General features: G+C 43.0%; 1 pseudogene; it reads left to right on the forward strand.

The window, feature by feature from the left end:
* The first annotated feature begins 18,762 nt into the window (after positions 1–18,762).
* Positions 18,763–20,319, forward strand: LOC114625926 (annotated as a pseudogene).
* The last annotated feature ends 246 nt before the right edge of the window (positions 20,320–20,565 follow it).

Here is a 20,565-nt window from a genome sequence, read left to right on the forward strand (position 1 = left end):
GATTGCAAACTAAGAAGAACAAAACAAACAATTCTGTAAAAAAAAATGTACATGGCATATTGTGCTCAGTAGAAGAGAAAAATACAAACCAATAATCAACATGCCAAGAAAAGCTCCACCTGCTTGTGCACAGGCAAATGTGGAGTACAGACCCAGTGAGGCATGCCTTTCTATCCTTCAGATTAACTCCAGTCCAAACCTCTTATTTAAATGATGCGCAGGATGTGGAGTGGAGAAGGTCTCATATATCCCAGCATGTCTGGAGCTCCTCATCCATCTGTCCTCACCTTCAGAGTAGTGGAATAACAAATGTGTTGCCAGACATTGTTAGCTTGCTGCTGGGGTGGAACCCAAGGCTTTGTGCATGCTAGTCAAGCCCTCTACTGACTGAGCTATATCCTCAGCCTAGGGTTGATAGCTCTTCTTAACCAATGTGTAGTGAAGTGGAACGTGATAAAATCATAGAGATGAGAGTTTAACTGGATGAAGCTGACTTAGAGATTCATAAGTCAATGCCAACATTTGTGCCCCAGATACATACATTGGAGAAATGGGTATATTCCCTGAGAGACATAACAAACATGGCCATGATTGACTACATAATACATTATTCGGAGCAGCAAATACATATGCTAAAACTATGAGGAAAACAGATCGAATGAGAAATGCAAAGTTTACAATTAGCCAAGACTCACCTAGCAGGTTGGTAATATACAGCCTTGGTTTTATCTGTGAGGACATTCACAGAGAGGATTAATCATGGAGGGGACCTCTGCCTTGAATGTAGATAGCATCATCCACAAACTGGGAAGCCCCTAGACAATCAAAGGGAGTAGCAGGAGAAAGCCAGAGGACACCAACATTCTCCTTTCTCTGCTTTCTGGCCATCATGGTATGAAAAAGCACTGTTCCACCAAGATTTGCCCATAATTATTCCAAATATTAATAATGAAAAATAAATAATTCCTCCCTTAGGATGTTTGTGCCTGACATTTTGGTCACAGTGGTGAAACCCTAACTAAGAGGTACAAGAGATTCAGTGTGTTTCTATCAATCTTCCTAGATTTATTTCTTTTTATTTTATGAGCCTGAATGTTTTGTCTGCACATATGTATATGCACCACATACATGGCACACCTGGTGCTCCCAGAGGACATGAGAAGACATCAGATCCCCTAGAACTGGAGATACAGTTGTGAGGTGCCATAAGGGTACTTGGAACCAAACCTGCGACCTCTGCAAGAGCTGAAAGTGCATTTCACTGTTTCATTATCTTTATATTTCTGATTCTTATTGTTCTTACAGTGCTGTTCTGTGATCATTGAGAACTACTGTGGCTTGAATATCAAATGCCCCCTCCCCTCATTGGCTCATGTGTCTGAACATTTATTCTCCAGTGGTGGTACTGTTCTGGAATATTGTAGAACCTTTGAGAAGTAGAGTCTTGCTAGAAGTAGATCATGAATGTTGGGGGAGACATCAAGACTGTCCAACCTGACCCAATTCCTGCTCACTATCTGCTTCCTGGTTGCCAATTAATGTCACCAGCCAACTTCTGGCTTCTGTCACCATGCTTTCCCCACCATAATGGGCTGTAAACCCCACCCTCAGAACTATAAGGTAAAATAAACCCTTTCTTTCTTAAACTTCTTGTCAGGTATTTGGTCCAGGGATAAGAAAAGTTACCATGTAACTAAGACAAGTAAAAAAGTAACTAAGACAAAGATCAATTTTCTATTATAGTAAAACTTAAAATTTACCATTTTAGCCATTTTTCCCCAGGAGGAAATTCCACAGCATTAGTAGGTTGAATTTGGGGACAACCATCAATATCTGTCTCCTGAACTTTTTCATTCTTCTAAGTCCCTGGGTCAGGTAACTGATAAGACCAGATTCTCCTGCACAGGATGCAAATGCAAAAAAGCAAGGAAAAAATGAGGAAATGGAAACTAGCATGTCTGTTTGGACAGGGAGAGGACTTGTAGAGAAGTCAAATCTGAACTCTGTGAGGAAGGATGCCATGATGAACTGAAGTGACTACTGACATGTAAGAAAGGCCACAGACCTCCAAGTGTCCAACAGGGAAATGTACGTAGGTGGTTAATTACACTTGTGTGAAAAAGACAGTGAAATACAAAGCAAAACGGAGTTGCCAAGTTTGATACACACTGTAGGCATTTACAAAAAGAATCAGGTTTAGAAGACTGAGAACTGGTTGGTTGGGTTCTTTTCTTTTTCAAAAACAAATGTCATCTGTGATCTTTGCCCACACACTGCATGTGGTAACCCTTCTCACATCCTTTCACTCCACCCCAAGTCTTATCTTCACAGATATCAAGCCTTATTTGGTAAGAATGAATGGTGAAAAGGAAAGGCTGAGTTTCATAAACATGGGTACTGCTGGGGGAAAGCAGGAGTAAAATATAACTGAATTATGGGGGTGAATATTAAACTTTCCAAACAGATTAGAAGACAGACAGCACCCCCCTACCACCAGGGCTACCTACAGCTCAGGAGTCTAGGATCTCCTTTCCTACCTTGATAATATTCTTTTGTTGTCCATCAGTATCTTCCTCACCCCTACAGGCAGACATCCTTACATCCCCATACCTGGAGGAGAATGTCAAAGACCCCCAAAATGCTCATGACATGAGCTACAGTTTACCATAAGAGGTCACCGTTGCACTCAGCTAACCCGACCATTGTCTTCCTGAACACCCAAAATTGAGCACCCCTCTACAAGTCACAGAGAAAATGAGAGGCAGGAGAGGAGCATGACCTTCTGGAAAATGTCAGAGGAAACACGCCAGGGTAGATAGCAAGAGCATCAACTAGAGATCAATCTATGGCCTGAATCCAACAAGTTACCTGTATTTGTACAACTCACATGGTCTAAGAGCCATTTTTACAGTTCAAGCAGTTGTAAAAAGTAAAAAAGTCTGAAGACGAAAAATCCTTTGTGATATAAGAAAATGATGCGAAATTCAAGTTGCTGTGTCTATAAATATGGTTTTGCCAGAATATGGCCAGGCTTATTCACACACTGTGAGCACTTTAGCACAACGATGACCTGTGAAGTCTTTGATGTGGCCATCCACACTCTCAGGGTCTTGACTCTGGCTGTGGCCATAACACCCTGTCCCCTAGCCCTATGCATGGATTTAGGGACCAGTGCAAATGGAATCTGTCACCCACATACACAGAATTGACACACATCTACATTTTCCTGTTTACTCAGATTTTTCAATAGATAGTTTTGAAACCCAAACTATGAGTTAGGTGGCAGAGATACAAAACCAATCAGAAGAAGACAGGCCCTCCCCGTCCTTGCATGTGCAGCATCTGATGCATTAACCAATATAGGCCAAGACAAGTGTCCTACTACAGTCTTAACCACAATTAGGAAGGAAACTGCACTGCTAGGTGAGAAGCCAGACTCTGTGCATGGGGGAAGGGTGTTGGGGGAGACAATCCCCTTATAATGTGACACCAAGAGGAGGGGTGGAAAGGGGCCATTAATCAGGCAAAGGGAATAGAAAGGGAATAGAAAGGGGCAGTGAGTAGAATATAGGCAAGCTTCTCAGGGGAATGAACATGGGGATTGAAACAAAGGCCCATAGGGCTTTAAAAGGGGGGTGGGGGGCTGTGGGGCTGGAGTTTGATTGGGGCATCATGCAAGAGATACAAGACAGGCAGGAGAGGCAGGCATATGCGCAGGCATGACATATCTCAGTCATGTTTTTGCTTCTCATTCTCCTTTTAACATCCTTCACTCGGTCCCCAAAGAAACAGCCAGAGAGAACATGAGCAGGAGCCAAAGGAGTTCACAAATCCTCAACTCAGTGATTCCAGATCCAGCCTTGAAGGTTGCATTAAGGGGATTAAGTGCATGTAAATTGTCTGAGCTCTAATTTACTAGAACTTGAAAAAATACCCTAAGTGATTTGAGCAACAGGGATATATCTCTGTCAAACAGGCATGGGTGTCAGAGATAACTCAATCAGAACATTTAGGATGTTTTGGGCCCAGGGCACAGTAAGACCCTAATATATGCTTGCTGTTTGTTTCTAAGTAACTACTACTACCACCGCCACCATCATCACCTTCATTTCCTGAGTAAAAACTAAATCATTTCCCAAGAGACTCCAGACATCAAGAGTAGGACACCTTTTACTCTGTTTCCAGCATCCTTGAGTTAAGACTGTCACATCAGTCTTTCTCTTGTCATTTAAAACCTGGAATCTAGGAGAGGACTTGAGAAAGATTGAACCACATGGGCATTGGTCAGTTCTCTGTGACAAGAGGAGAAGCCACCCAGAAAACATATGCCTGGACAAGAGCTGGCACCTGCCTGGTCTCAAGAGATATCACTTGCAGCCTCAGGTCTCCTGGGGTGCCTGGCTCAGCCTCAGGTCTCCTGGGATACCTGGCTCTCTGCATTCCATGTGGCAGGGAAAAGGATCAGTTACCAAGCTGGGGTCAGAAAATGCTGAGTCAGACTGAGCAGGGTAATGTGAGCAAATCACCAGACTGATTTGCTCCGTTTCCGAGTTCAAATCAGAGAACAAAGCCCTGTGCCTTCTGTCCCCAGGGCCTCTGTGGTTGGATGATGGCAGACAGGAGTGTCCTGGGGTGAACTCCCTTCACTTGATCATCACAGACCTCCAACACAGGCAGGTACACGTGAACCTGTCTGGATGTGGGAACCTCAGCCTCTGTGGCTTTGAGAATATGACTGCTAGGTGTGGTCTCTGTGCCTGGCTCTGGAGGTTCCCGGATTCTCCATTCGGCCAGATGGAGGAAGAGTGTCAGACCAAGTGGAGACTAATGTGGTGCTAACAATAATGCAACAGAAAGAAATGATCAGATAGCTCCTATTGTTTGTTTGGAGTCAGACTACCTAGGTTAAGTGAGAGTCTGCCATTCTCCAGCAACCTCTTGAACAAGTGACCTGACATCGCAGTGCCTCTTTTTTCTTTCCTGTTGAATTGAATCATACATATATCTACTTCATGAGGCTATAGAGAAGATGACAGGGAAATTTCAAAAAAAAAGAAAAGAAAACAGAAAAAAACAAGCATTGCTTTGGGTCATGTCAAGCACATAGTAACTGCTCAGCAAATGTTGACTCCACTAGCCAATGATATCTACCCAGCTCAGACTTCATGGGTATTTAGGCTGAACAGTCATTTCACTCAGCATGATGGGCTCTCAATTCACTGTATGTTCTTCTTTCTCTGTACATATTATTAATTATTATTAAAATTAATATTTATTATATATTATATGTTTTATATAAATATATAATTATGATTACATAATTAATAAATAAATAAAAATATTAATAATTTTGGGACAGGCAAGCCCACATTTTTACCTTTCATTGGGATTCACAGATAGAGCTGGCCTTATGACTGGCATTTATGGGTTCATTTTGGTCCCATGTCCTACCCTGGGAACTTTGCAGACACAAATCTGAGGTTGTCCCTTTAAAGTACATGCCTTGTGCCACCTTTGGTATGATTGGAAGAGCAGAGCTTTTCTCTTGCTCTGCCACGAGGCTAACTTTCAGAGGGAGATTTCAGTCATAGGGCCTTCCAAACCAATGCTACTGTTAGACCAGCATCACCTCCTGACTTCCTTCCCCATATCCACTATAAATCAAGCTGTCTTTGTCATTGTGTCCCCGGATGGATCGCCATAGAGTAGCTGGGTAGTTGAGGTAGGCTTGCAAAATGTACCCACAAAACAAACATAAACCAATTATGTTTATCAATCACTTTAACAAAATACTTTATCAAGATATAAAATAGTTTATAGAAGAAACACAGAAGTGGTAGCTTGTGTGAATAATTTTTCTGACTTATGTGTTTTGTTAGCTAACAGTATAAAGATATATGTGTACATGCACACACACACACACACACACACACACACACTGTATGTATTAACACTCTCAGGTAGTAATTTTCCCAAAGTCTCCAGTGCATGGCATTATCAACCTATTTGTCAATACTGAACCTTGGCCTCCCACAGCTGCTTCTAAGGTAGAGCACATGTCCTGTAAAGGGCTAGGCTCCATCCTCTCCCATGGCAGATTTCAAAGCTAGTTCACTGACACGCTATCTCTAGCCCCCAACATCAATGCCCCTGACAGCTTCCTGAGACATGCAGGCTTTGAGCTTGTAACTTCAGGTTTCAGCTTAGAGCAGGCCTGGCACAACATTACAAAACATTGGGCTTGCAGCCAAAAGTGCCATGTGTCTTCAGCTCTGTCACTATACCAACAGGCAGAGCATAGCACACACTTCTGAGTCAAATGACAGGCTGCACCTCTAGGACCCAGGGATTAACTATGTAACATGGAGCAGGGATGCTTGCTAGTTTCTCAACTGTAAGATGGTGGGTACCGTTACTGGCCTGACTACTATGTCACAATGTCTGGCAGTTACACTATACAAGTTATACTAGATGTAGAATTAGGCTTAAAGCACCAATAACCTGTGTAGGGGCGCATGGCTTAGAGGAGGTCTGGGATATGTGAGACCAGATGCCAAGTAAGTGAGGATGTTCTGTCTTCCTATGGCTTTAGCCCCGGCATGCATACGGATGCACATGGATTAACTTTGCTCTGACCCTGTCCTGTCTGGGAAAAGATGGAATTTCAGCCTGAAGGTCACTCAGCTGCCTAGCAACTCATAATGTGGTCTTACCAAAGGCAGCACCAGGAGGTACTTCTACCTCCAACACTGGGATCTCTGGACAGCAGTTGGAAAAGAAGTGAGTGTCAAGGAGCTAGGCAGAGGCAGGAAGCCAGGACTGATGGACATTAGCACATTGGCCTTGTAAGTTCCTTGGGTCTTGACCAAGAATACAGTGAGAGGCCTAAGACACCAAACTAAGAGCTGAAAGCTGTGAGCTCCCCTGGGACTCCAAACTACACATAGATCATACACACACAGGTGCACGCGCGCACACACACACACACACACACACATATATATATATGTATATACATATATATGGACAGATACAAGATTTAGATGATGTAGACATAGATGTGCATATGTATATATACACATATTTTATATATGTGCACATATTATCATATAGATAATACATAATATATGTATGAACTAATGTGATATATATATGTGTGTATATATATATGTATGTGTATATATATATACACACATACATAAAACATACATATACACATATATGGATATTCAATTGTATATGTACATTTATGTGTGTGTCTAATAAAGATTGAGCCTTGGGGCATGATTTTATATACACAGTGAAAAAGACAAAATAACTGATGTTTATCTTCCAACTCAGTAAAGCATTGAAGAAGAAGGTTCAAAACCTTGACAATAGGCAATAGGCTCCATTGTGATGGTAGCAAGCCATAGAACTGAAACTGAGCATTCACAAGCCCTTAGTACCTGGGGCTCAGGCAGTGAGTAACACACTGGCATCTTCTTATTTTACTTTTACTTTAATCATTAAATGGGGTTTCTAGGTGGAAAAGACTCATTCATTTCTCCTCACAACTCTGAACTTGACACTAACAGAGTTGATACAAGTCATGGAGAGACAAGATAAGAGAGGGTTAACCCATCCCTGGAAGTGTCCAGCATAATGCAAGAGTGAGGGTCGGAACTTGGATTCAAACCCACAGCCATGCTATCAAACTCACAAGTGTGAGAGAGCACTCAGGCTTCTGTTCTCACCCCAATCTCTTGTTCTCTGTCTCCCTTCCAGACTCTATGAACTATAAAACAAAATCTCAGTGGGCTTCAAACAATGGACCACATGTCTCCTGTCAAGGCCACTTTATTTCCATCCTGAGAAAATGTCCTTAGAAACCAAGCAAAATATGGAAAGGAGTGAGGCAAGGAAGGGGTAACTTTCCCAACCATCACCAGCGGTTCAGTACTTCCAGGATTCGGAAGGGTGCAGTTACCTGAGAAGCTTCCTTTCCCTTCCCTGCAACTCTCCTTTAACCAGAAGATGCAAATAATCTTCCAAAACAAAATTTTCTAGACAATCCCATTCCCCACTGCAGAAAGCTCCCAAAGTTCTAGAAACCAAATCTTGGCCTTTATGCAGCTGCCTCACTGGAATTTGTGGATGCCAGGGTGGTCTTCCACCAACATCCTTTAATAGTAGCACCAAGGTTACAGTGGCCAGAGCCAACAGAGCATGCCTCCTATGCTAAGTAGTGTCAACTTCAGAATAATAGATGTTTTATAAGCAACATGAGACAGAACTTTGTTAACCTTAGTCATATAGTGATGGACAACTGGAAATGACCTTACTTGACCTTCAGACCTTCAACAATCTGTTTCCCTTTTCTCTGTCTGTACCCCCAAACCAAGAACACCATCTAAGCCAGGCATGAGGAAGTTACAAGGAAAGTACCAGGCTTTACTAATGTGAATCTTTCCCAGAACAGATTCGTGTAATATCAAAGACTTGACTTTAAAAAAAAAAAAAAAAAGACTCCTTGGCTTCACAGACTCAAGTCTCTTGTGTCTTAAAAACCATAGAGAAGAGCTGAGAAATGGCTTGGTGGATAAGAGTACTTGGCCTTGTAAGAATGAGAACCTAAATTCAAATCCCCAGTACTAACATAAAAGGTTGAGCAAGTTCAGGCTTGTAACCCCAACATTGGAAGAGAGTTTATGAAAAAGTCAGCCTAAGCCAAAATGGTGAGCTTCTGCATCAATAAGAGACCTCTATTGCAAGGCAATATGGCAGATAACCAGTGCCTTGCTTTGCCCTTGACATGTGCCCCACATACACCCAACACTGGACAATGTGTATGCACATGCACGTACACACACACTCCTTTAACAAATGCGGAGAATCTGCATATCAAATCATGACAAAAATCATGTGATTTCTCATACAATAAAGAACAAGACCACCCAAAAGCTGTCTTTTCCCCTTCTCACTCCCCTCAGTTCATAAACTATCCTCCCAACAATTAATGTTAACCATAAAATTCACTGACCTATCCCAATGGGCATAACTTGTTTGATGACTGCCTGAATTCAACCTTGAGGGCATACTATGGTGCTGTAATAAAACCTCCTCCAATTCCTTATTTGCCATGTCTCTATATTTTCTCTCTGATGCTGACAAGAATTTAAAACCTTAAGTAGAAGTATCTATCAGGCCTTTTCCTTTCTCCTCAACAATTCCAAATCACTCACCAGAAGCAGCAGAGGAGTGTAGCCAGATGCAGAAGGTGGATGGGAAATGTGGAACAAAGATCAGATGTGTGTGTCCACACACAATCATGTGCGCACACAGTCATGTATAGTGTGTGAGCTTATGTGTATATGCCTGTGGCTATGCACATGTGTATGTGAGCATTCTCTTTTGTGTTTGGAGTGATGGATGAGGGGAATCTGGATACCATGCTCATTTCAATTTGACTGTCCTCCTCAAATTTGCAGACTTTTACTATCTCTTTAGCCCAGCTTTACTGGGTATCTTTTGTTGCTAGTATTGCCATAACTTAGCTTATTCTCCTCCCACTAAAATCAAAACTAAGACAGATATTTTTTTCTTCATTTGATAAATACAAAAAGTAGAGCCTCCCTGAACATTATAATCTTGCCTAAAGCCATCCAGATAACATGGTAAGGAAACCCACAGGACTCAATATTTTGTTAAACACCTTGTATGTGACAAGTACATAGACTCAAACCCAGGAATTCACATTTTGCCTGCTCTGCTAAACTGTATCTTCAATTCTAACTGAGAAGCTAAGGGAGGAGCAAATCATTCTATGTGCTAAAAGATAGAATTCTAACAGTTGTTTACCAATGCATTCATTTATTTACACAAACTTGGCCACTCATTCATTTTGTTATATAATCATTAAATGTTATTGAGTTACTACCATGTACCAGGCACAGAACCTCTTACTAAGAGTCACTGGTGGCCACAGAGATATATCTCTTGGGTCTTATGGAGTTGGTCTTTGGTGGGCAAGATATCTGCATGCCAACCAAGGTCTGTCCAGAAGAGTAAAATATGGTCTGTTAAAAACTGATTCTAAGTTGTCTAACAGGTCTAGCCGGGCCCAGAAGGGACTTCTGGGGGAAGTGGGTGAATGAAAATGATGACATCATGGCTCCAGACATGGCTGAAGAGAAGGTTTTCATTGTAGATATGGGGGAGAAAACAATCAGAGTCATCTCAACCAGTTCCACTGGAAATTACCAGCAGAATAGACTGAACCATGAGAAGAGGAGGTGGGGATCAAGAGAGGAAGAGAAGAGAGAGGGAGCAAAGAAGAGGATCTTGAGAGGGAAAAAGACCAAGAGAATGGGGACCAAGAGAGCTAGTGGCTGAAATGGCAGATTTATATAGGAAAAGAACCTGGGGGAAGGAAGTGGAGCTTGGGAACTGGAGAGGTTTAGGGTAGGACACAGAGTGAGATGTGTTGACCAGAGCCAAGACTCTGTAACAGGTACTTCCTATGCTGAGAGAGCCTAGCAGGCAGCATCTGCTCTGATATGTTAATAGGCATGTCATCCATTTGTCTTGAGTTTCTTTTGGACCCAACAGTGACATAGATCATGGGTCAAGATCATAGAAGGGTTGACTATGAAGAGGGCAGAAAGAGATTCTGGTCTAGAGGGAAGAACACATGTCAAGGGCAGAGCTGAAAAGCAAGATAGCAGCCCAGATGAGACCTGGGCATCTGAGACAACTCGTGTATTTTGTAGGCATTTCTAACTCACTCTGGCTCACTGTCTCCCATCTGCCTCTATCTCACAGAGACTCTCTAGTCCTCAGGACAGGACGGCCGTGGTTGGTATTCAGACTCACCTTGGTTCTACCATCTTCCCCTACACATTTCCCTTTACCAAAACCCCAGCATTCATCCACTTATAAAACAATGCTGCAGATCCCTTCCCAGGGCAGAAACTGTTCTTAGCACTAGGAGAATTACAGAAGACTGAGTTAGGGGCATGCCTGTCTTCAAGGAATACAGTGAGGAATCAAACACTCTCCAATCTGTCTCTTCACCTCCAGCCTATATCCCACATGCTAAGTAGAATAAACTAAGTGTTTATTCCATGCTAAGTGGAATAAACACAATGAAAATCTGATAATGTCTATCCTTTACTTAAATTATCTGAAGAGAGTCTATTATACACAGAGGAAAAGACTATGTTAGCATGCCATTTAAGATGCCTTGTGATCTGTTCTCTTCCAAGTCTGTCTGTCACCTGCTATACCCAGGCTGTGTCTCAAGACAGACACACTATGATATATCTTAAAGAACTATATTATTAAAGAGAATAAATAGTCTCTGAACTATAAAGCTTTGGGTACTATTTTGTATCTTTCTTATCTGTTCTTTCTTTTCACTTAATCATAGGATATAGCATGTGATATATTAGACATTAGAAAAGAATTAAAAAGTGAATTATAGATAGTGTGAAAAAGGCTATATTAAAGGAAGAAATCTTTGCTGAATCCAATCTAGGGTCTTTCTGGTTTTGCAGTTAAAAAGGGGAATTATTTTTTTCATCTACCCTAAGGTATTGTGGCTGTCTTAGCCTCAGACTTATAGCCAAAGTAGCCTAGAGGCAATGTCCCCTAGGAGGACCTTGTCCCTAGCTAGGTCTAATTGCTTTAATAAAAATCCTTATCTTTATATCTCCTTTGGGCTAATCTCGGGAAACGCCTGAGGTCACCTTTTCAAGCATTTATAATACCTCTCAGGAGTTATTTCCTTTCAAGTCTAGAGCAGAATATTAAAGGGACTCTTGAGTTCCCTGTAAGAGTGGTAGGACTTCAATTTATTAAATTGGGATTTTTGTTCTTTAGCTGAGAAACACTTTTAGAGATAATTACAAATTAATTGTTTTATATATGGATACACACACACAGAGTGCTGGCTCATTTTATGTCAACTTGACATAGGCTACAGTCACTTGAGAGGGAAAACCTCAACTGAGAACATTCCTTCCTAAGATAGGGCTATAGGCAAGCCTGGAGGGGATTTTCCTAATTAGTGACTGATGTGAGAGAGTCCAGCCCATTGTGGGTGGTACCACCCTTGGGCTGATGATCCTGAATTCTATAAGAAAGCAATCCGATCAACCCATAAGGTACAAGCCAATAAGTGGCACCCCTCCATGGCCCCTGCTTCCAGGTTCCTGCCCTTGCTTTCCTTCAATAGACTCTGACTCAGGATATGTAGGCCAAAGAAACCTTTTCCTCTCCTCGTTGCTTTTGGTCATGGTATTTCATCACAGCAATAGTAATCAGGAAACACACACACACAGACAAAAAGTGTTAATTCGGTAGTTGCTTGGACGAAGCTGTAAGGCACAGAATGTAACAATGAATAGTAGTAGTAAGAACCAAGATATAATTGGTTAAATATGGGTGCAAATTCTGGATCTAGCACGTTTATTTTCTGTACGGTCGTACCAAGCTCATTGAGCACATGTTATTGGTATCTAAAATAGGAATCATATCTAGTTATAAAGTGTGGTTTAAGGATAAAAGGAAATCAGTAGTTCACTCCTAGTAGAACAGATTCAAGGCCAATTAAAAAAAATGCAAACATGCCTTTTTCTGTAGCCATAAGTTGGTTCCACACTGACTGAAATAGCTGCTCTATAGCATAGATAATTCCCACTTTCATATCCTGCACCCAAGAGAGACATTCCTAATCAATCGCAGAATTCTTCACCATCCAGACTAATAGCAACCTCAGAATTCTAACTTGTCATCTGAGGCAATTTCAACCATCAATGTACAGTTTCTATGGGAAGGCACACATTCCCTTGCTGGCTCCTGAGCCTCATGAAACTCAGAAACTGAGCATCATGATTAGCTTTTATTGTCAAATTGAGGCAACCTGAAATTATCTGAGAAAATGGCTTCAATTAAGGGAATTTGCTACCCTACATAGAGTAAGACAGCTCAGATTGAGGCAGGCCCTGTAAGTAGGTGTCCTTTCACATGGGATTTGGACAGGTTGCAGAAGGAGGGGCATGGAGTGCCTCATGCTTACACAGAATTCTCACAATCCAGACTTTTCTTGCTCTGCCTCATGGGCCTGCTCCTACACCACACTAAGTTATTGATCACTGGGGTCACACTTTTAGTTCTCCAAACAAAATAATGATTTGTACCCTGTGTCTTTTCTTATGTGTTCATAGTCCTCACTGTTATGCTCACAGAGAAGGGGATAGGAAAACGATCTAAACAGGGCCCTTAAGCAGAAAGCCTCATGTCTGAGCACTATCAGAGCGTGTTAAATATCAACTCCTAGGATAGCATTTATCAGAGTAGCAACTATTATCTGCAAGACAGTGTGTTGGGTGGACAAAAGAAGGAGCAAAATATGTTCCTTTCTTTATACTTGTGAAAGACATTATCTATTCCATGGAAGTAGCTACTCCCTCTTTTCAAGAATGGGTTAGGTCTGTGTTTGATAGTGAACACTTTTGTTCAGTCTTGAAGAACTGACCATTGTTGTTATACTGTCCTCATTCAGCACCTCACTATCACTGGAGACAGAAGGAGTACATTTACACTCTATAGTTTCTTCCTCCTTTCTAATTACCTTAGCAACTTGTTAGGATTATGAGCCACGTCAAAGAAAATAGCTTCACATTTAGATCAAAACCATGACATTGGAGTTGGGTCTTTGCTGAAAGCCCTGTCATGCCATATGGCATCGGTTTGACTCTCTTGGGTCTTCTTTCCTTAAAGGGCAGAGCAGAGTCCATGTATCTGGCATCCTGCATGCACCATGAGGAATGACCAACACGGCGCTGAGCACAGTCTCATGAACTGGAACCAACCCTGAATACTTGACATCGAGCTGTAAGACGTGCAGACATATTGCTTCAAACTGTTTCTTCTCCCTTTTGTTCTCATTCTTTTCTCATATATTACATCCTGTCTGCAGTTTCCCCTCCCTCCAGTTCCCATAGTTTCTTACAACCCCCCACCCATTCCTGCTTTGTTGTCCTGCTATTTCTGGGAAATCTTCACTTTGTTCTTAGACAACTTCTAAACAGCCATGAGTACCAAGAATCTTGTGACTTTGTCATCTTTTCACGAAGGTGGTTGACCAAAGAAAGCTAAGAGATGAACTATGAGAAAAGTTAACTTAATGTGGTGAAGAGACAGAAAACAGCAGGCAGTTGCTAAAACTACCACTATAATTAGCAAAAAAGAGACCATGTCATTCAAAATCACCCATGACAGTTTGACTCTTACTGAAGTGGAATATAAACTCATAGTATATACACTGTTGATATTCATAAAAGACCTCATAGGAGTGGCTGCAAGACAAGTTCACTGTCCTTCCAAACATAGAAACTATTAAATTGCCTCTAACGGTGGTGAGGGTAGTAGGGAGGATGTACCAGGTGGTTAAGGAATCTTTTTGAGATATGGGGCTTAGCTGGCAGACATGGGGTACGGGGCTACCTGTTTAGCAGTTATAATCCTAGTTCACTTCCCAATTGAGCTGTCTTCTGGATTGCTGATGCAACTAATCGGTCACCTAAACTTCCTCCAATTTGTCCAGCCATGAACCACTTGAGCTGTCATGGTTTGTTGTATCTCACAAACAACACAGAGCAAATCCTCTTTTAAGTTTCTTCATATCAAATATTTGTTTACAGGGATGAAAGAAATAAACACACATACACGGACACACACATATCCACACATGCATACATACTCACATAGACACACATGCTCAAGCACACACACATACAAACAATAGCACACAATAACTTCAAGCAACTGGCCTAGGGAATTAAATTCAGTAACAACAAGAACTACAACAGAAGACTTTTAAAAACATGCTATGTGGAAAAAGCCACACACAGAATATTGTATTGTTCACACAAGATGTTGGGAAAACAGGGAGATGGGAAACAGATTAATGGACTCAGAGTGGATGCAGGAATGTGAAGAGGCTGCTAACTAGACACAGAGTTTCATTCTGAGATGACAGGAATATTCTTAAATTACATCCTGGAGATGGTCAGTCCCATAATTCCATAAACATACTAATAGACATCAAACTATATACTTAAATTGGATGAATTTAATACTATATGGACTGTACTTCAACAATATTATTTTAATACAATATTTTTATTTATCACTTGATAATTCAATGCATGAGCACAATGTAGTCTGATCAAATGCCTCCTCAAATCTTTCCAACTCTTCCTCTATGCCTCCTGCCATTGTTCCCTCCCAACTCTACATCCCAGTGTCTGTTTTGTAATCCACTGAATTCAATTAGTGTTGCCCACATGCATTATGGGTATGGGGTCATCCACTGGAGCATGGGCAACATACCAATGGCTGAAGAAAGCTGACTCTCTTTCCTTCAGTAACTATTAAATTATCAGTAGCTTCTCAGCTAAGGAGTAAGACGTTGGAAGTCACTCTTGTTCATGCTAGCAGGCAAAGTGGCTTGTTCCTATAAAGGTCTTATGCAGGCACATACAGTTAGTTACTGTGAATCCAAGAGAGTAGTGGTTCTGGTACGTCCAGAAGACACTGCTTCAAAGAAATACTTCCCAGCTGCTGGCTTTTATAATTGTCCTACCCCCTACCCCCTTCTAATTTGCTTTCTGAGCTTTGGAGGGGAGAGGATATGATATAGATATCCTAGTTACAGTTGGGGTCTCTGTAGACATTTACTCTCCTCACTTTGAACAAAGCAACCCATTCAATGTTTTTTTTTTTTAAAGCAAAATCACCCCTCAACTGGAACCTTGGTGTTGGTGAATTTTTTTTTTTTGACATTTTTGTCTGAGAAGGAGGAATGTGGGAAAGAGCCAGTCTCTTGGCTTTATGTCTAAGCCTTACCCTAACTTGTGTGTGATGTGGAGTCTCATCTGTCATGAACTTGGAAGATAGTTTTATACAAGTTCTCCAAAACTCCACATCTGATAAAGCCTTGGGATCCAAAGCCTTTAAAGTTGTATCTGACGATGGATGTGTGTAAAGCCTACCTCTGAGTGACAAGTACCACAGCTCTTCCTAGATTTCCAAAAGATGTATGAGAGTAACAATATCATATAAAGCAAGTTTCCAATAAATTCTGTTCATGGTTGTATAGATGAGAGAAGCTTGGAACACAGTGGCGTTTCAGTTGCCTTAAGTGATGAATCTGTCCTTCTGTCCTCTCATCTGGTGGTGGGTGGTTTTTATATTTCTTCTGAAACAAAACTTTCACAGGAGGTAGTAAAAGGCTGGAAACAGCAACTTAACCACTTTCTGTGTGTGTTTGAATAGACTGAGGTAAAGCGCAATGTGGTGGCACCCCATCCTGGACTATGCAAGGTCCAGGATCTGACCTGATTTCCTCTGAGCAAGAACGTATGGACTCACCCTGATGGTCATGGTCCTGGAAAGCATAAGTATCATGATCAGGATTATTCTAAGTCCTTAATCCTAACTCTGTAGCAGCATTTATATAATGCAAAAGCCTCAGATGTGAAAAAGATCATTAGAAAGCTAAGGTATTTCAGAATCCAGAAAAAGAGTAAGAAACTGACAGTCTTGCTCATTGGGAGTGAGCCTGTTCTCCCCACACAATAGTTCTATCAGAGCTTTATCTATAGTAAGGACTCCAGATAACAGCTGATTTGAGCTGCCTCTGGTCCTGATATAATTCACAAGGTCTGGGCTACTGATCACAAATTAAAAATGGAGAAACTGAGTCACACAGTATGTGAACTGTGCAGTTGAAGGGGAAATATTTCTGGCAAGCCTCCTTTCTGCTGGCCACTGGGAATATAAAGTCAAAATGGCATTGCTGAAACCAGGCATGGTGGCACATACCTTCAATCCCAGCACTCAGGAGCTAGAGGCAGGCAGATTGTTGTGAGAACAGCCTGTTCTACATAATGAATTCCTGAATAGGCAAGGCTATGTAGGGAGATTACGTCTCAAAAAAAAAAAAAGGAAAAGAGAAATAAAGGAGAAAAGAATACAATTTTTAAAAATGGCCTGGCTTCTCTCGAAGGACACACAGCCTGGTGATAGAGACAAAGTAACGAAGATGCCATTGGAACTTCTTATGCTCTATTATGAGACAGAAGAAATTGCAGGTGTCTGCCCCTCCAAGGAATACCAGCCTTCACCTTGAGTGAAGTGACCAGGAAGTCTGAGTGATAGGAAAATATTAATATGTGTTTTAATAAGACTCTGAGTATGAGGAGAGCTTGGGAACAGGTAGTTTATTTGAGAAGTGATCTCAGGAAGTGATACTAAGCCAAGACAATGTAGATCAAGAAGTAAATGCAATAAAGAAGCATCAGTGGGCAGGAAGCAACTGTGCTGAAAGACATCTTAGAATTGTCCCCACTACAGACCAGGATCTGGGTATTTGTTCATCCATTATGTTCCCTCCCTGGCTAAAAGTAGCCCTATGGTTGCCAAGTTGCTGACATTTTTACCTGTCCTGATGAGTGATGTTCAAGATAAAGCCAAAGAAAGTCCTTGGGATAAGGGACAAAAACACCTGGACCTGGGTGTGAGATGATGTGGCAACTGCACATTGCTGTTGCAAGGAACTTAGTGTAGCCAAGGTGAGAGGAAGCTATACAGCAACAGCATCTGCTAGATGTCAAAGAAGCTCTGGTAAGTAGAGGGAGAACATAGAACTTCCAAAAACAAAAAAGGAATACGGTGAAGAGAAAGGAGGAGATGGAGCTGGTATACAGGAATCATACACTTTGGAGTCAATGCCAGACTGATATGTGGTAACAGGCTGCTGGGAACTGCCAATGGGGTAGACTCTCTTGTGGATGGAGCCAAACAAGTATTTGACATGAGGTTCCTTCTACATCATTATTGAGTGATATACTTAGATTTTTTTCTCCAACTCTGTGCTTCTCCCAGTATCTAAGAATCCTCAGTAATCCTAAACACAACCTTGCAGAAGTGACTCCATGTCCTTGTGATACACACACACACACCTCTTAAAACTCATCTTGGTCCTGGAAGTCAGTAAGGCATCTCTTCCTAGAAATCCAACTCACTGCCCTCCCCTTCAACCTTGTGGGAATCTTCTAAGAAGAACTGAGAACACTTCCTTGGAATAATCCCATTTCTTAGAAGGTATCCAAAGCAGATGACTGGAAAGGAAGACACATACTGGGTAGCATTTCTCACTACTCACATCTGTTAATTCCACAATGTCAGAGTCTATGTAGCCTGTCCTGTTTATAAATGAACATTGTGCCTTGGACAGAGGCATGGGGAAAAGATAGAACTTTTATACTAAGGCCATATACAGAACCAATGGCAAGCTTAAGGTTGACAAAAGAGACAAAGCTGGGAGGATTGGTGTCTAGGGTTTTATAATGCTTCTTCCTAGGCACAGGGGTTTGGATGCATGACTTCCCATCCCTGAGCATCCCTGGTAAATGGCAATCACCACCTCCTAGTGTTTGACATAAGAGAGATGAAATCATAGAGAAGTAATCCTGATGTAAGCTTGGGAAGCATCCATATCTCCAATACCATAAAGAATAATTCTGGGGGATACAGGTCTGGCCCTAGTGAGAGCGCGCGGGCCACAAGATGGCTGCGGCCATGCGAGGCCTTGCTGTGCGTGCGCACAGCGGGCAGCGGAGCGGCCTGGACAACAGGGGCAGCAACGACACTAGCTCAGCCTTTAGCCACTCTTCTAGAACGCCACCCCAGCCTCTGCCTGCTCCGTCCGAGATGGATCTGGCCGTGGTCCCCGGTGCAGCGGGGCCCAGCAACGTCCCGGCCAAGCTATGGAGCCTCGAGAGCGACCCAGACACAGACGCGCTCATCTGCTGGAGCCTGAATGGGAGCCCAAGCTTCCACGTGGTTTGACCAGGGCCAGTTTGCCAAGGAGGTGCTGCCCAAGTACTTCAAGAACAACAACATGGCCAGCTTCGTGTGGCAGCTCAACATGTATGGCTTCCGAAAAGTAGTCCACATTGAGCAGTGTGGCCTGGTCAAGCCTGAGAGGGATGACACTGAGTTCCAGCATCCTTGTTTCCTACATGGCCAGGAACAGCTCCTTGAGAACATCAAGAGGAAAGTGACCAGCATGTCTACCCTGAAGAGTGAGGACATAAAAATACACCAGGACAGTGTCACCAGGCTGTTGACAGATGTGCAGCTGATGAAGGGGAAACAGGAGTGTATGGACTCCAAGCTCCTGGCCATGAAGCATGAAAACGAGGCCCTGTGGAGGGAGGTGGCCAGTCTTCGGCAGAAGCATGCCCAGCAGCAAAAAGTTGTCAACAAGCTCATTCAGTTCCTGATCTCACTGGTGCAGTCGAACCGGATCCTGGGGGTGAAGAGAAAGATCCCTCTGATGTTGAGTGACAGTAGCTCAGTACACTCTGTGCCCAAGTATGGTCAACAGTACTCCCTGGAGCATGTCCATGGTCCTGGCCCATACTCAGCTCCATCTCCAGCCTACAGAAGTTCTAGCCTTTACTCTGCTGCTTTCACCAGCTCTGGACCCATAATTTCTGATATTACTGAGCTGGCCCCCACCAGCCCTTTGGCCTCCCCAGGCAGGAACATAGATGAGAGGCCTCTGTCCAGCACCACCCTGATCCGTGTTAAGGAAGAGCCCCCCAGCCCACCTCACAGCCCTCAGGTACTAGAGGCAAGCCCCGGGTGCCCATCCTCCATGGATACTCCTTTGTCCCCAACTGCCTTCATTGACTCTATTCTTCGTGAAAGCGAGCCTACCCCTGCTGCCTCAAACACAGCCCCTATGGACACAACCGGAGCTCAAGCCCCCGAGTTCCCAACCTCCTCTACCCCCGAGAATTGCCTCAGCGTAGCCTGCCTAGACAATGATCACCTGGATGCCATGGACTCCAACTTGGACAAACTGCAGACCATGCTGACAAACCACAGCTTCATTGTGGACACCAGTGCGCTGCTAGACCTGTTCAGCTCCTCATTGACCATGCCCGACATGAGCCTGCCTGGCCTGGACAGCAGCCTGGCCAGCATTCAGGAGCTTCTGTCTCCACAAGAGCCTCCCAGGCCTATTGAGGCAGAGAACAGTAACCCTGACTCAGGAAAGGAGCTGGTGCACTACACGGCTCAGCCTCTGTTCTGCTGGACCCTGATGCTGTGGACACAGGGAGCAGTGAACTGCCTGTGCTCTTTGAGCTGGGGGAGAGCTCCTACTTCTCTGAGGGAGATGACTACATGGATGACCCCACCATCTCTCTTCTGACAGGCACTGAACCCCACAAAGCCAAGGACCCCACTGTCTCCTAGAGGTCTCAGGAGTTGTCAGGCTGGTGAATGCCTGGCCCCCAACCTATCCCTAGGACATGGCTGGTCCTGGGGAGACAAAACAGTTGAGCAGTCCAGGGGATCCTAGGTCAAGCCACAACAACCCCAGTGGAGCACAGATGGAACTTGGGCCTGGGAAGTACCTTGGATCAAGAGGAAGGTCCTGAGGGATGCATACCTGCTGCCTTCACCCCGCCCCAGGTCTACTCTCTGATCAGAGCTTCACAG

The sequence above is a fragment of the Grammomys surdaster genome, unplaced genomic scaffold (genome assembly GCF_004785775.1).
Source record: "Grammomys surdaster isolate TR1022 unplaced genomic scaffold, NIH_TR_1.0 224, whole genome shotgun sequence".
NCBI classification, from domain to species: Eukaryota; Metazoa; Chordata; class Mammalia; order Rodentia; family Muridae; genus Grammomys; species Grammomys surdaster.